This window comes from Stegostoma tigrinum, chromosome 8 (genome assembly GCF_030684315.1).
Source record: "Stegostoma tigrinum isolate sSteTig4 chromosome 8, sSteTig4.hap1, whole genome shotgun sequence".
Lineage (NCBI taxonomy): Eukaryota > Metazoa > Chordata > Chondrichthyes > Orectolobiformes > Stegostomatidae > Stegostoma > Stegostoma tigrinum.
Genome location: NC_081361.1, coordinates 15,399,836 through 15,413,291, shown reverse-complemented (window position 1 = coordinate 15,413,291; position 13,456 = coordinate 15,399,836). Strand labels below are relative to the sequence as shown.

The window sequence follows — 13,456 nt, the reverse complement described above, 5'->3', positions numbered from 1 at the left end:
AAGTGTCTAATCATGAGTCAAGCTTCAGCATTATATTAGCCACATCATTAACTTTGTTGAGTTTGTGTTGATGTTGTCTTTCCCTGTGCTCCCAGATATAGGCTGCTTGGTTTTATTTTCAAGCTAAACTGATTTTTTTTTGGAAGCTTCCTCCTGTTTTGGCTGGGATATACTCATGTGTCTAAACACAAGTGTGGCCCCAGCTACTCAGGCTTTACAGCTGCCAGCAACTGCTCACTTCCCAGCTACTATATGTCTTCTCCTGAGATTACGTCCCACTGGGCTTCACATGACTGCACTCCAGCATCTAATTACTGGTTTAATTCCAGTTCTTGACTTGCTCTGAGTAAAGCCCTACTGCATACGCTTTTCTGTGTCCCAGTTGCATGGAGGCAGCTAACAACAACCTTCTGGTGACGCATAGTCATCTTCTCTGCCGCCTTGTCTCTCATGGCCTAAAACTGCCTGTGGAACATTTGCTCACTGAATTAACTGAATGAAAACATTCCAAGAGACCCTATCCTTATTAGTCGGCAGAATCAATGATAATAAGATGTGGAACATCCATTGCTGATGTTACAGCTTGCTGGCTTACACAGCCCAAATCGATTCAAATAAAGGGTATTATTATACATATGTGAGGCTTTTGAAGTCTTAATGATTCAATTGCTTCCTAACAACGGGAAGGGGAATTGTGAGTACACGTTCCAATCATCTCATCTCAGTGTTGACAGAGTTAGAGACCTGATTCCTGGGTGTCATTTGCCATTCCCTTCACTTGATTTTAACAGATTATTAAAAAAACTTCACTTCACTGTGGAGAAAAATGGTGTATGTTCAGAAATAAGGGAGGTGGTATGTCACATAGTTAAATGAATTAGCGTTGAAAATATGGCAGTATTAACCATTTTAGCAGGCTTGAAAATAGACAATTCCTCAAGCCCAATTGAGATTTATCCCAAACTGATTTGGTTTGCAAACGGCAAGATTGCAGGGACTTTGACATTAATTTTCAGATACTCTCTAACCACAGGAGGGGTGCCAGAAAGCTGGAGGATAGCTAATAAGCTCCCATCAACACAGAAGGGTAGGAGGGGTAAAAGAGAAAAATACGGGCCAGTGAGTCTTATATCGATGGAAGGGAAACTATTGGAAATAAATTCTGAGGGACAGAATTAATCATCACTTGCAGAGCCAAGGATTAATCACAAACAGTTAGCATGGTATTGTAAGGGGAGATTGTGTCTGAAAAGTTTGATTGAACTTTTCGTGGAGGTGATTAGGTATGGAAATGGGGTAATGCAACTGATGTAGTCTGATGATTAACGATATTGAGGTTCATCAAGAATAAAACAGAATCAGATATTAGATGCAGACAACTAGGATCAAATAAATCCCTTGAAGAGCATAGAGAACACAGGGGCATTCTTAAGGGGGAGAACAGGAAGGCAGTGAGGGGATATGAGATAGCCTAGGTAGGTAAGGCTAAATGCAAAAAGATTCTAGAAGTACAGCAACTAGAGAGAGAGTAGGGCCCCTGAACAATCAATGAGGTCATCTTTGATTTGAACCTCAGAACATGGGCGACATATTAAATGAATATTTCATGAAGTTTTTTACTATGTAGAAAGAAATGGAGGCCATAGAACTCACCAAAATAAATATTGATGTTTGGAAAACAGTGCACATGATAGAAGAGGAAGTGTGAGAGGTCTTAGAAAACATGAAGATGCATACAAAAACTGATCATTTGTATCCCAAGATGTTGTGGGAAGTTAGGGAGGAAATTCCAGGGCTCCTCGCAGAAATATTTGTACAATCTGTAACTATGGTCGAGGTGCCAGAGGAGTTGATGGTGGTGGATGTTGTGTCTTTATTTAAGAAAAGTTGTAAGGAGAAGTCTGGAAATTATTGACCTGTAAGGTTGACATCACTGATGTGTAAGTTGTTGGAGGTAATTCTGAACGAAAGGGTTTACGTGTATGTGGAGAGGTGAAAACTGATTCTGGATATGTAGATAATAAAATGTGAGGCTGGATGAACACAGCAGGCCAAGCAGCATCTCAGGAGCACAAAAGCTGACGTTTCGGGCCTAGACCCTTCATCAGAGAGGGGGATGGGGGGAGGGAACTGGAATAAATAGGGAGAGAGGGGGAGGCGGACCGAAGATGGAGAGTAAAGAAGATAGGTGGAGAGGGTGTAGGTGGGGAGGTAGGGAGGGGATAGGTCAGTCCAGGGAAGACGGACAGGTCAAGGAGGTGGGATGAGGTTAGTAGGTAGCTGGGGGTGCGGCTTGGGGTGGGAGGAAGGGATGGGTGAGAGGAAGAACCGGTTAGGGAGGCAGAGACAGGTTGGACTGGTTTTGGGATGCAGTGGGTGGGGGGGAAGAGCTGGGCTGGTTGTGTGGTGCAGTGGGGGGAGGGGATGAACTGGGCTGGTTTAGGGATGCAGTGGGGGAAGGGGAGATTTTGAAACTGGTGAAGTCCACATTGATACCATATGGCGTCAGCTTTTGTGCTCCTGAGATGCTGCTTGGCCTGCTGTGTTCATCGAGCCTCACATTTTATTATCTTGGAATCTCCAGCATCTGCAGTTCCCATTATCTCTGGATATGTAGCATGGTTTTGTGTCAGGAAAACTGAATCTCACAGACTTGACTGAGTTTTTGAGGAAGCAATTTAAAGATTGATGAAGGAAGAGCAGAGGATATTGTTTACATGGACTTGAGCAAAATCTTTGATAACATTTCACATGGGAGACTAATTAGTAAAATTAGATCACATTGGATTCAGAATGAGCTTGCCATTTGAATACAAAGCTGGCTTTACAGTAGGAAATAGAGGGTGATGGTGAAGGGCTGTTTTTCAGACTGGAGGCCTCTGACCAACGGTGTTCCACAGGGATCGATAATGTGTCTACTTTTGTTTGTCATTTAAATAAATGATTTGGTTGAGAAGAGAGGAGGTATCATTAGTAATTTTGTGGATGACAGCAATATTTGAAGGTTTAGTAGACAGCGAAGAAGGTTTTCTAAGATGACAAAGAGATCCTGATCAATTGGGTCAATGGGCTTAGGAGTGACAGATAGAGTTTAATTTGGATTAATGCAAGGTATTGTATTTTGGTAAAACGGACAAAGACAAGACTTATACAATTAATGCTGGGGCCCTAGGTAGTGTTGTGGAATAGAGAGGTCTAGAGGGTTCAGGTGCATAATTCTTTGAAATTTGTGTCATAGGCATATAGGATTATTAAGAAGGCATTTAGCACGTTTGCCTTCATTGTTCAGACCATTGAAAACAGGAGTTGGGATGTCATGTTGAGGTTGTGTAGAATGTTGGTGAGGCTTCTCTGGAGCACTATGTGGAGCTCTGGTTGCCCTGTCATTGGAAGGATATTATTAAACTGGAGAGAGTTCAGAAAAGATTTATCTGGATGTTGCTGGGAATAGAGGGTTTGCATGATAGGGAGAGGCTGGATAGGCTGGGACTGTTTTCTATTGGAACATTGGAGATTGAGGGGTGACCTTTATACAGGTTTTTAAAGTCATGAGGGGTACAGATGAGGTCTTTACCCTGAAGTGAGGAAATAAAAACTAGAGGGAGTATTTTAAGGTGACAGGGCAAAGATTTAAAAAAGTTATGAGGAGCAACTTTTTTACACAGAGTTAGTCATACGTGACATGAACTGCCAGAGGCAATAGTGGATGCAGGTACAGTTACAATGCTTAAAAGTCATGTGGATGAGTACATCAATAGGAAAGGTTTAGAGGGATATGGGCCAATTGCACGTAGGTGGCACTGGTTTAGTTTGGGAACATGATCAGCATGGACTAGTTGGACCAAAGTGTCTGCTTGTATGCTGTGTGACCCTATGACTTTGAGGTTTTTCACAATGCTTCACATGGCAGACTGGTGAAGTAGCCAAGAGCCTGTGGAATTCAGTTGCACTTTGGCAAATTATGTCCATAATTGGCTTAGTGGGCTGAAAACAGTGGGTAGTATTCAAGAAACAAAACCACAAGTTGTTGGAAAAACTCAGCAGGTCTGGCAGCAATTGTAGAGAGAAAGCAGAGATGCTTTGGGCCCAGTAGCCCTATTCAGAACTGAACCTGAAGTATTAACACTGCTTTCTCTCCACAGATGTTACTTTTTATTCATTCATGGGATGAGAGCGAATCTGGCTAGGCCAGCATTTATTGTCTATTCCTAATTGCCCAGAGGTTAGTTAAGAGTCAACCAAATGCATGGAGTCACACATAGCCCAGGTCAGGTAGCAGTGGCAGTTTTCTTCCCTAAACGACATGAGTGAACCAGATGAGTTTTTTTTTCACAATTGATAATGGATTAATGGACACTTGTCGACTCTTAATTCCAGTTTTCTTTTCAATTGCATTTAAATTCCATCATCTGCTGTGGTGGGATTCAAACATGCGCCCAAGGGTTATGATCAGTAAGTTTACATATGACATGAAGATTGATCTGGTAAATTACAAGGAGGAAAGCCTGAGGCAACAGGAATGATATAGACAGGCTGATTAAATGTGTTACACAATGGCGAATAGATTCTAATATTGGAAATTACGCACGGCTGCATTTTAGGAAGACTAACACAGCAAGGGAATGTATATTGAATGTTAGGACGCTAGGAAATACAGAGGATTAGAGGTATGCAAGTCGATAGGTCCTTAAAGGTGGTAGGAGGGGTAGTTTAAGCGGTTTAGAAATCATTTGGGATACTTAACTGCGTAATTGATGACATTCAATACAAGGGCCGGGAGGTGAGAATGGAGCTGTATATAAGGTTAGGTAGGCCACAGCTGGAGTATTTTGCACAGTTCTGTCCAATGCACTATAGCAATGATGTGATTGCACTAGAGAGGGTGCAGATGAAGTTTACTGGGAGGTTGCCAAAGCTGGAGAGTTTTTTATGTTTGAAGAGAGATTGGAAAGACTTTTTTTTTCAGGTTGCAGTAGAGGAGACTGAGCAGGGATATGACTGAGATACACAAAATTATAAGGGGCACAGATAGAGTAGAGAGGTCAATAAACATGGGGCATAGTTTTGAGGTCAGCAGCAAGAGGTTTAGAGAAAAATCTTTTTCAGCCAAAGGGCATTGAGTATCTGGAACTCATTGCCTAAAAGGGTGGTAAGAAGTAAGAGCCCACGAGGCATTTAGTAACTGTTCAGATGAGCACTTGAATCACCATAATACACAAGGCAGCAGGCTATGTTGGAAGCTAAGATTAGAGTAAGTTCACGTTTGATGACTGACAATGGACTGAAGGGCCCTTTTTCCGTACTGTAAGAAATCTACAGCTTATAATTTCTTCACTGAACCCACATCCTCAGAATGATTTCCTGGCTGCTGAATTCTGCAACAAACTCAATGCATGTATATCTCAGTCTGAGCGGGGAACCACTTCTTCCAGAGAGAGAGGGAAGTGCACATATCCCTGCTCAGAGTCTGCATTCATTGATGACTCAACGAAGATCAAGAAACCACAGGGCTATCAGAGGATGTTTACTTAGGCCAAACTCTCTGGTCCTCCAAACTCTTCTTTCATTCTTCCAGGCAATGCCAAATCCAGTCATGGCAGCTTCTGACATCTCTTTCCCTCATGGTACCCTACCTCCATGGTGCCTCAATGCTCTACTCTCCTCTTGGCCAGTTTGGAGCTTTACCTTTCAAAGTCTCTTCAGTTCACTGTTGCTGATATGATGCAATGTTGTGACTCAGAAATGATTCAGCAGTTGAGTTCTCAACTCCATACTGAAAACCCAGTCCTGAACCACAAGCATAAGGAGAGATCGAACAAGCTTGAAGCTACATTCCCTGGAATGTAAATGATTTAAAGAGTCAGTTGATTGAAACTTCAGTTAGTAAGGGCGATAAACAGGTTAGATAGAGTGACATTTCCTGCCAGTTGGGGGTCTTTAAGACTAAGAGCCATGGCCTAAAAATGAGAGCCTCACGTTTCAGGAGGGAAATTTAATACCAGCATTTGCTGCAGCAATAATACACCACCCACCTCACGCCCCCACACACCGCCCTTCAGAGGTGTAGGCTAGCATCAGTGTGTGCATTTTGACTTGAAGCATTTCAGCTCACATATTCTTAGGTCACTTGCTACACTGTGCATCCACTCAGCAGCATGATTGGCTAAAGGTCTTCACATTGCAGTCACTGTTCTGAGCAGGTAGCACAAAACATGCAAGCAGTCTTAATGCACCTCGTTGAGCCTTATCAATTATGTTTACTATATTTCTAAAAATAACTTGCCTTACTTGACGACCACAGCAAGCTAGTCCTTCACATGTCCCAGTCACAGTGGTCAAGCTTTATGAAAGGCTATAATAGGGATATTTTAAAATTGAAGACCTTATTCGCTGTTTTTCCATTTTCTTGAGATGCCAAAATTTGTCTCAACCTATTTCAGATCAGACATTTACTGGTGTCTACAAGACAATGTATGGCTTACAAAGGGTGGATGCTGGGAAGTTGTTTCCGTTCGGCAGGGAGACTAGGACCCATGGGCACAGCCTTAGAATTAGTGGGGGTAAATTTAAAATGGAAATGAGGAGACATTTCTTCAGCCAGAGAGTGGTGGGCCTGTGGAATTCATTACCATGTAGCGCAGTGGAGGCCAGGACGTTAAATGTCTTCAAGGCACAGATTGATAAATTCTTGATCTCACAAGGAATCAAAGGCCACAGGGAGAGTGCAGGAAAGTGGAGTTGAAATGTCCATCGGCCATGATTAAATGGCAGAGTGGACTCGATGGGCCGAATGGCCTTACTTCCACTCCTATGTCTTATGGTCTGTAGAGCACAGGGCATTAGTCCTAAAGATCTAGCCAGGTTGCACATGCCTTGCACTGATAGAATAGGTGCAGAGTAATCTACTTTCTATTTGTCTGCATTCTGGGTGTTTTATTTATTGGATAATTTGGCTTAGCACCACATTCAGATTGCCTCCAGTTCTCTATGCTCTAATTGTCTGGAGAAGAAAGATCGTGCTTCCAATTTTAAGTTCCTTAAAAACCAAAATTTTGCAGATGCTGAAAGCCTGAAACAGCCTGATAAAGTGATGAAACCCTCAGCAAATCTATAATAAATAAATGTAAATTGTGTTTTATGCTTTGCAATTTGGTATGAATTTATCCAGGTCATTGACTGCATTAGAGACTCATTCCTTTCTTTCATTGTAGATTCTAATAGCTTAGAATTTCACACTGTCTAGCTGAATATTTTCAGTAATTCATTTATTCACCTGCAGAATTAATGCCTAAACTTGGGACATTTTTCGATCAGTTTTTTTTAATCTGTTGCTAGGTTTCAGGTTCTGCCAAGGAACGAGCCTGTGTTTGGGACATTTTGGGTAAAACCTGAATCCATTAGTGCATTTGGGACCAGGTCAGCTGGAATGCATTTCAAGTGAGCTCTGCTTGACATAGAAGAAAAGTTAATTCCAGGGTTTAAATTTATATGGCCACACCACAATCTTATGTATGTCGATAAAGAGGGAGAGAGAGAGGAAGAGCTACCTTTGCCTTTGTATCTTTACACAGTAACACACTTTTGTAGGGTTTTTTTTCCCTCCACAGGTTACTTTGTGTTAAAATCAATGTTTTTCACTTTATTTTTATCTAATCCATTATTTAATAAAAGCATGTAAAATCAGTGCTTAATCTTCTCCAAATTTCTGCAGTTTTTAAGTTTATGCACAGGAAATGATATACACTAGAGGCAGTATAACCTGATGAGATTCACTAGATTAACAAAGTGTGTAGCTGGATGAACACAGCAGGCCAAGCAGCATCTCAGGAGCATAAAAGCTGACATTTCGGGTACTCTCTGATGAAGGGTCTAGGCCCGAAACGTCTGCTTATGTGCTCCTGAGATGCTGCTTGGCCTGCTATGTTCATCCAGCTACACACTTTGTTATCTGGGATTCTCCAGCATCTGCAGTTCCCATTATCTCGAGATTCACTAGGTTGGTTGATGGGGCAAAGAAGGTGATAAAACCCATTTTGTGACTGTGCATCCTGTGGAAGCAAGCAGCCTGTGGCGATTATAACAGTTAACCTCTACTAGTCTCTGGCAAGGCTAGCGCTTATTACCTATTCTGAACTGCCCTGGAGAAAGTCGCGGTGTGCCACTGCCTTGATCCTGTACAGTCTGTGTGGTGAAGATGATCGTACAGGCTTATTTGGCGTGGAAGTTTGGGAGGATAGTTCAAAGATTGTGATCAAGTATAAACAAAGAAGCAACAAAGTTCCGATTAAGGACTTGGAGGTAGAGCTTGAAAATTGTTCATCTCCTTCCTTTGTCCTTCTATGTAACATCACAGGTAATTACTCTCAACTTAGCTTTGGGGCTCAACTCTTTTGTTGAGGTTTAGAGCAAGGCTGGAAAATAGTTCCGGAGATAATTGACCCCATCAGAAACTTAACTGAATATTGTGAATATTGGCGAGTCAATGCTGTTTGACAGTCATGCTGATAGCCATTTCCATCTCTTAAATACAAGGAAAGAACTATGGATGCTGTAAATCAGAAACAACCAGAGATTTCTGGAAAAACTCAGTAGATCTGGCAGCATCTGTGGAGAGAAATCAGAGTTAGCTTTTCCACTCAAATAACCTAAAATATTACCTCCGCTTTCTCTCCACAGATGGCTACCTGCTTACCTTCCATATCTTTGCTGGTAATTGAGAGGAAATTGAAGGGATGGAAATTAACTGAGTGAGATTTGTCCTGATTTTTGAGGACTTAATATTCTGAACAATTTTCTTAGCTTGATAACTTGTCTAGAGAAATGGCCAGTTCTTATTGAGTTGATTAATTCCATTAAATAAACTCATTTGAGTTGATATTATTCTAATTAGGTGCTCACAGCTCTGAAATTACTTTTGCTTGATCCCTGTTTGTTTACTGATCTAGTGAAATAAAAACCTAATCAACTACACAGATAATAAAGTTTGACTATGCTGTGTAAATTGATCAGTTTTGAAGCAACTTCAAAAAGTGCTTTGTAATTTACCGATCCACAGAATCATTTTGCCTCAGGTGTAGTCAGTGATAGAGCATTGATAATGCATTTAGAATGCATTTAATTTGAAACCGTGTTCAGTGGTGGAATAGAAAGCCTGATTTGAGGCTATCTGATGTTCAGGTAGTCTAAACTAGAGAAAAGATTCAGGCAGTGCTGAGGATTACAGGTCACGCTAACTGATTCAATCTTAGAATGTGGTGAATTCTACTGAATTTCAATGTTCGTATTAAACCTATTAACATTACAGGGACAATGCATACAAGAGACAGGAAAGTAATATTGATAAATTCTTTCAGTATGAAACACAATGTCTTCAGATACCAATTTGCCCTGTTGTAGTATGTGCTCCAGACGAAAGTGGTATGTTTGATGAAGTCCAGCTCAATTTCATCATCATGGTAGCTTGTATGTGCCAGGATTTAGCCTACCAGAGACATTTCCTCCGGTATGAAGCTTCTAGGTTGACTGACACTGAAATATTAATTTGGTTTGATATTTTTCGCAGCCCTTAAAATGCTGTATAAATCTCCTGCAGTTCAGCATTTCCATACAACATGACCTGCCTTCCCTTTACAGGAGTCTCTTAGGTAGGAGTAAAGATGGTTAACATGGGCAAAGATGTCACATCTTACATTGTCGTTTTGACACCACTGGCTCATAGGAATATAGCTTCGTCTACCTTTTAATATTGCTGGAAAATATTGTTTTAGCAAAAGATTTTAATGCATTACGTGAATGGATCAAGAAAGTATGAAGTTGTAGAAGCCCTGCAGGGTGGAAGCCGGTCATTCAGTCCATTGAGCCCACACTGACCTTCTGGAAAGCATCCCACCCAAACCCACCCAATCTGTGTAACCCTGCATTTCCAATGGCTAACCCATCTAGCCTACACCTCCAGTCAATCTCTGGGCAAATTAGCATGGCCAATCCACCTAACCTGCACATCTTTGGGCTGTGGGAGGAAACTGGGGCACTTGGAGGAAACCCACGCAGACAGAGGGAGAATGTGCATGCTCCATATAAACAGTCAACCGAGGGTGGAATTGAACATGGATTCCGGGCATTGTGAGGCATCAGTGCTAACCACTGTACCACCTTGTGCTGATATGTGATAGAACACAAGAAATAACATGTTTCAGTTTCTCGCATTCATGCTGGATCCTATGATTGGCACAATGCTGTGTATTTGCAGGGACAGGCAACTCTTTGGGGTTGGAAGACGGTAACAAAACAACTGTCCTCACTTGTGAGCCTGCTGGATGAGTGCTAGCAAGCTATTCAATTGTGGGGGTGTCACAGTCAAGCCTTATCACTTTGTCATTGCATATGTATTTGCCACAATGTCCCTCAGATAGTGCTTATGACTGGAATGTACGTTTCCATTGGCTTGCATGTTCAGTGATACTGAAGGCAAATGAAATGCCTCCAGCATGGTCATTGCTGAGATCAATAACCTTAGCACAGACAAGCAATCAAATGTTGGATTAATTCTTTATTTCCTATTGATCTATAGCACATTATATCACACGGCATAGTACATTTACTTACTGGCATCATGGAGAAACTCACCATTGTGATTTGTAGGTGTATGGGATCTGATCTATTCACTCATGTCTTTTTTACTGTTAGTCTGTGGACAAGATTGGCATTCTTGGACATTGAAAAGTGACCACAGTTAAACTTTTAAAAGAATAAATCTGCAAGAAATTTCTCTCTGAGTCTCTCAGTCAGTCAGAAAACACAAGAGTTCAGAGTTCAATTGAGCAGAATTCAATCCTGTCAGTAACATAAAAAGAATTAAATATAAGGTTCTATGAAATTTATATTGGTATTACCCTCAATAATCTTCAGTTCAGTGTCAATTAGAGGCTTTGTTGTTCAAAATTGATCAGTTAATGCAGGTATGTGGCAGAACAGCCAAGGTTCATCTATGCCTTCCTTATTACTTTTTAACACCACTGCCCTCAGTACTTAATTCTGTCTGTTGTTGTTAAGCTCATCTGCATCCAGTAAGACCTGAACTGACCAACTAGTGTCCAAAATCTCAGGATTTCCTCTGATCTCCTTCACCAGTGCTCGCATTCCCAAGAAATCCAGCCCATGTACTAACAGACACTGGGAATCCCATACATGGTGTTATCATACACTTTCACTCCTACTTTGAGTCAGTCCCCTTCAGTAGAACGAAGAAAGCAGTTAGGAAATAATGAGGATCCCTATATTGTTAACAAATATGGAGGCGATGTTTCTATTTTGGAAAATAAAATGGTTATAAATAAACTAAGGGTGCACTGCTGTTGATATACCTTCTGTTCAATGTAGACATTTAAAAATAAGCTCTGTGTATTTTCTCATTTGCTGCTTGAATCCCTACTACATCACTGCTATAACAACTTGTGAATACGTGAACTCGGACAGTAAGCGAGGACAGTCTATTTAAACATGGAATTCAATGGAATTTGACTTAACACATTCAATTTCAAAGGTGGCATGGTAAGTCAAGGGCTCAAGAAGTCCAGTATAGGTGAATCTGACCTACTTCTGAAATGGCAAGAGAATTGTCAATTGTCAACTGACGTTGATTCTTTTTCAGCCCCATCTCATGCATTTTAAACAAAAAAAAAGTAGCTTACATCCTTGCTTAGTGAAGGTCTGTTTGTATGATGTGTCCGAGTTAAGTTAAGGTTACCATATTAGAGTAATTTATAGCAATGTGGCCACGAGGGTGCAATTTATTTCGAAAATATGCTTCATTGTTGATTAAATTCAATAAGCTCCACATTGCCTTCAATAATTGCACGTCAGAAAATACAGATGTAACTGAGAAAAGAAAGACACTTAATTAAACAAATCATGCTTTCATTTGTAAACTGTAAGAAATTCTCAACCAAAAATCTGACAGGAAACAACTCTTACTTCTGATTTGTATTTACAAGGCTGCATCGTCTTGAACACCAGAATGATAGAGTAATTGTTGAAAATGCAAACTCTTGAATTATAGAATGAGAAATCCCATTGAACATGACCAGGAACAGTGGAATACCAACTATTGTCATTGGTAGCATTAAGATATGCCTGAGGAATACCTGGATTTATTCTATATGGAAGTTGAACTCATAAATCCTTTTACGTCAAGATCTACTTTCCTAAAACAATTACAACTGTGGCACCAAATCATTTGTGAAATCTCTCAAAGTCACAATGCCATACAGCCAACACTGTTAATCTCTCAAATGAATTTTATTCCATTGGTTTCAGTAACAGTTTAGGAAGAGATGGCACTATTTCAGAACCACGCTCTAAAGAAGCGTCAGATTTGATTCAAAATATTCACACTGCTTTGTGCAAAATATTCACACTGTTTTGTTCTCCACAGATGCTGCCAGATTCATTGAGTATTTTCAGCGCTTCCTGTTTTTATCAAATTTCTTTTCACTGAAAAAGCATTTTGTTTTTAAGATATTGTGCTGTTTTGAATGTAAAACCTCTGTACCAAAAATCACACCCTTCAAAGTATTTGCATAGGATGCGCATCTGTTAAGATAAAGGCAATGGCAAATGGCAAGTATTTTAAATGCATGAAATATTTTTAGCTGCAAAAACGGCTGCGGCTCAATAAAGGAACAGCAATAAGGCATGTTTCAGCTATATGAGTTTAATTAGTCCAGCTAAAACCCTATCATTACCAAAAAAAAAATCACGATTTACATTGCTGACTATGAATTTGCACCTGTGAGCATTAAGTCAACTCAGAAATTTGTTTGTGAAGTTGAGGTCAGAATATTCAAGATTTACATATGGGGTGAACATCTGATTAAGAATGTGGAATACGGAACAATTTTTTTTCTTGTGGTACCAAGTGTTATGAAGTATGACATAACTGCAGATGCTGCAAAGGTCTGCCGCTGATTCAATGAGAGTATCCACTTTTTATCACTGCACAATTTATCTAATTTTTAAATCTTTGTGCGATTGGATGCTTCGCAATGAGGCACCATGCACAATCGGACTACTTTAATTGAATTGTTTTGCCTGAGCCATGGCGAGTACCACAGAGTTCAATGAACATAAATCTATCAAAATGACCATTTGATGACCCAACCTTAAGTAAAGGGTCCAGTGACTTTTGTCATTCTTAATTCTAATACGAGACCAGAACATTTACATGGAAATCTGACTTTCAACCTTATGCTAAACTATATACTACAAGTGTTCACCTTAAATCTTTTAGACTAAAATACTTGGAAAAATGATTTTTCATGGATATTCAGATAGCACTTTCCAAACCAGCGACCACTTCCATCTAGAAGGGCAAGGACAACATATACATGGGAACAGGATCACCAGTACGTGCTCCTCCAAGCCATTCACCATCCTGCCTTGGAAACATGTTGTCATT

General features: G+C 40.5%; 1 protein-coding gene across 1 annotated transcript in view; it reads left to right on the top strand.

Annotated features, from left to right (window-relative positions):
• astn1 (astrotactin 1) overlaps window positions 1-13,456 on the top strand; it is a 1,971,124-nt gene that overhangs the window by 483,150 nt on the left and 1,474,518 nt on the right. The window lies entirely within an intron of this gene.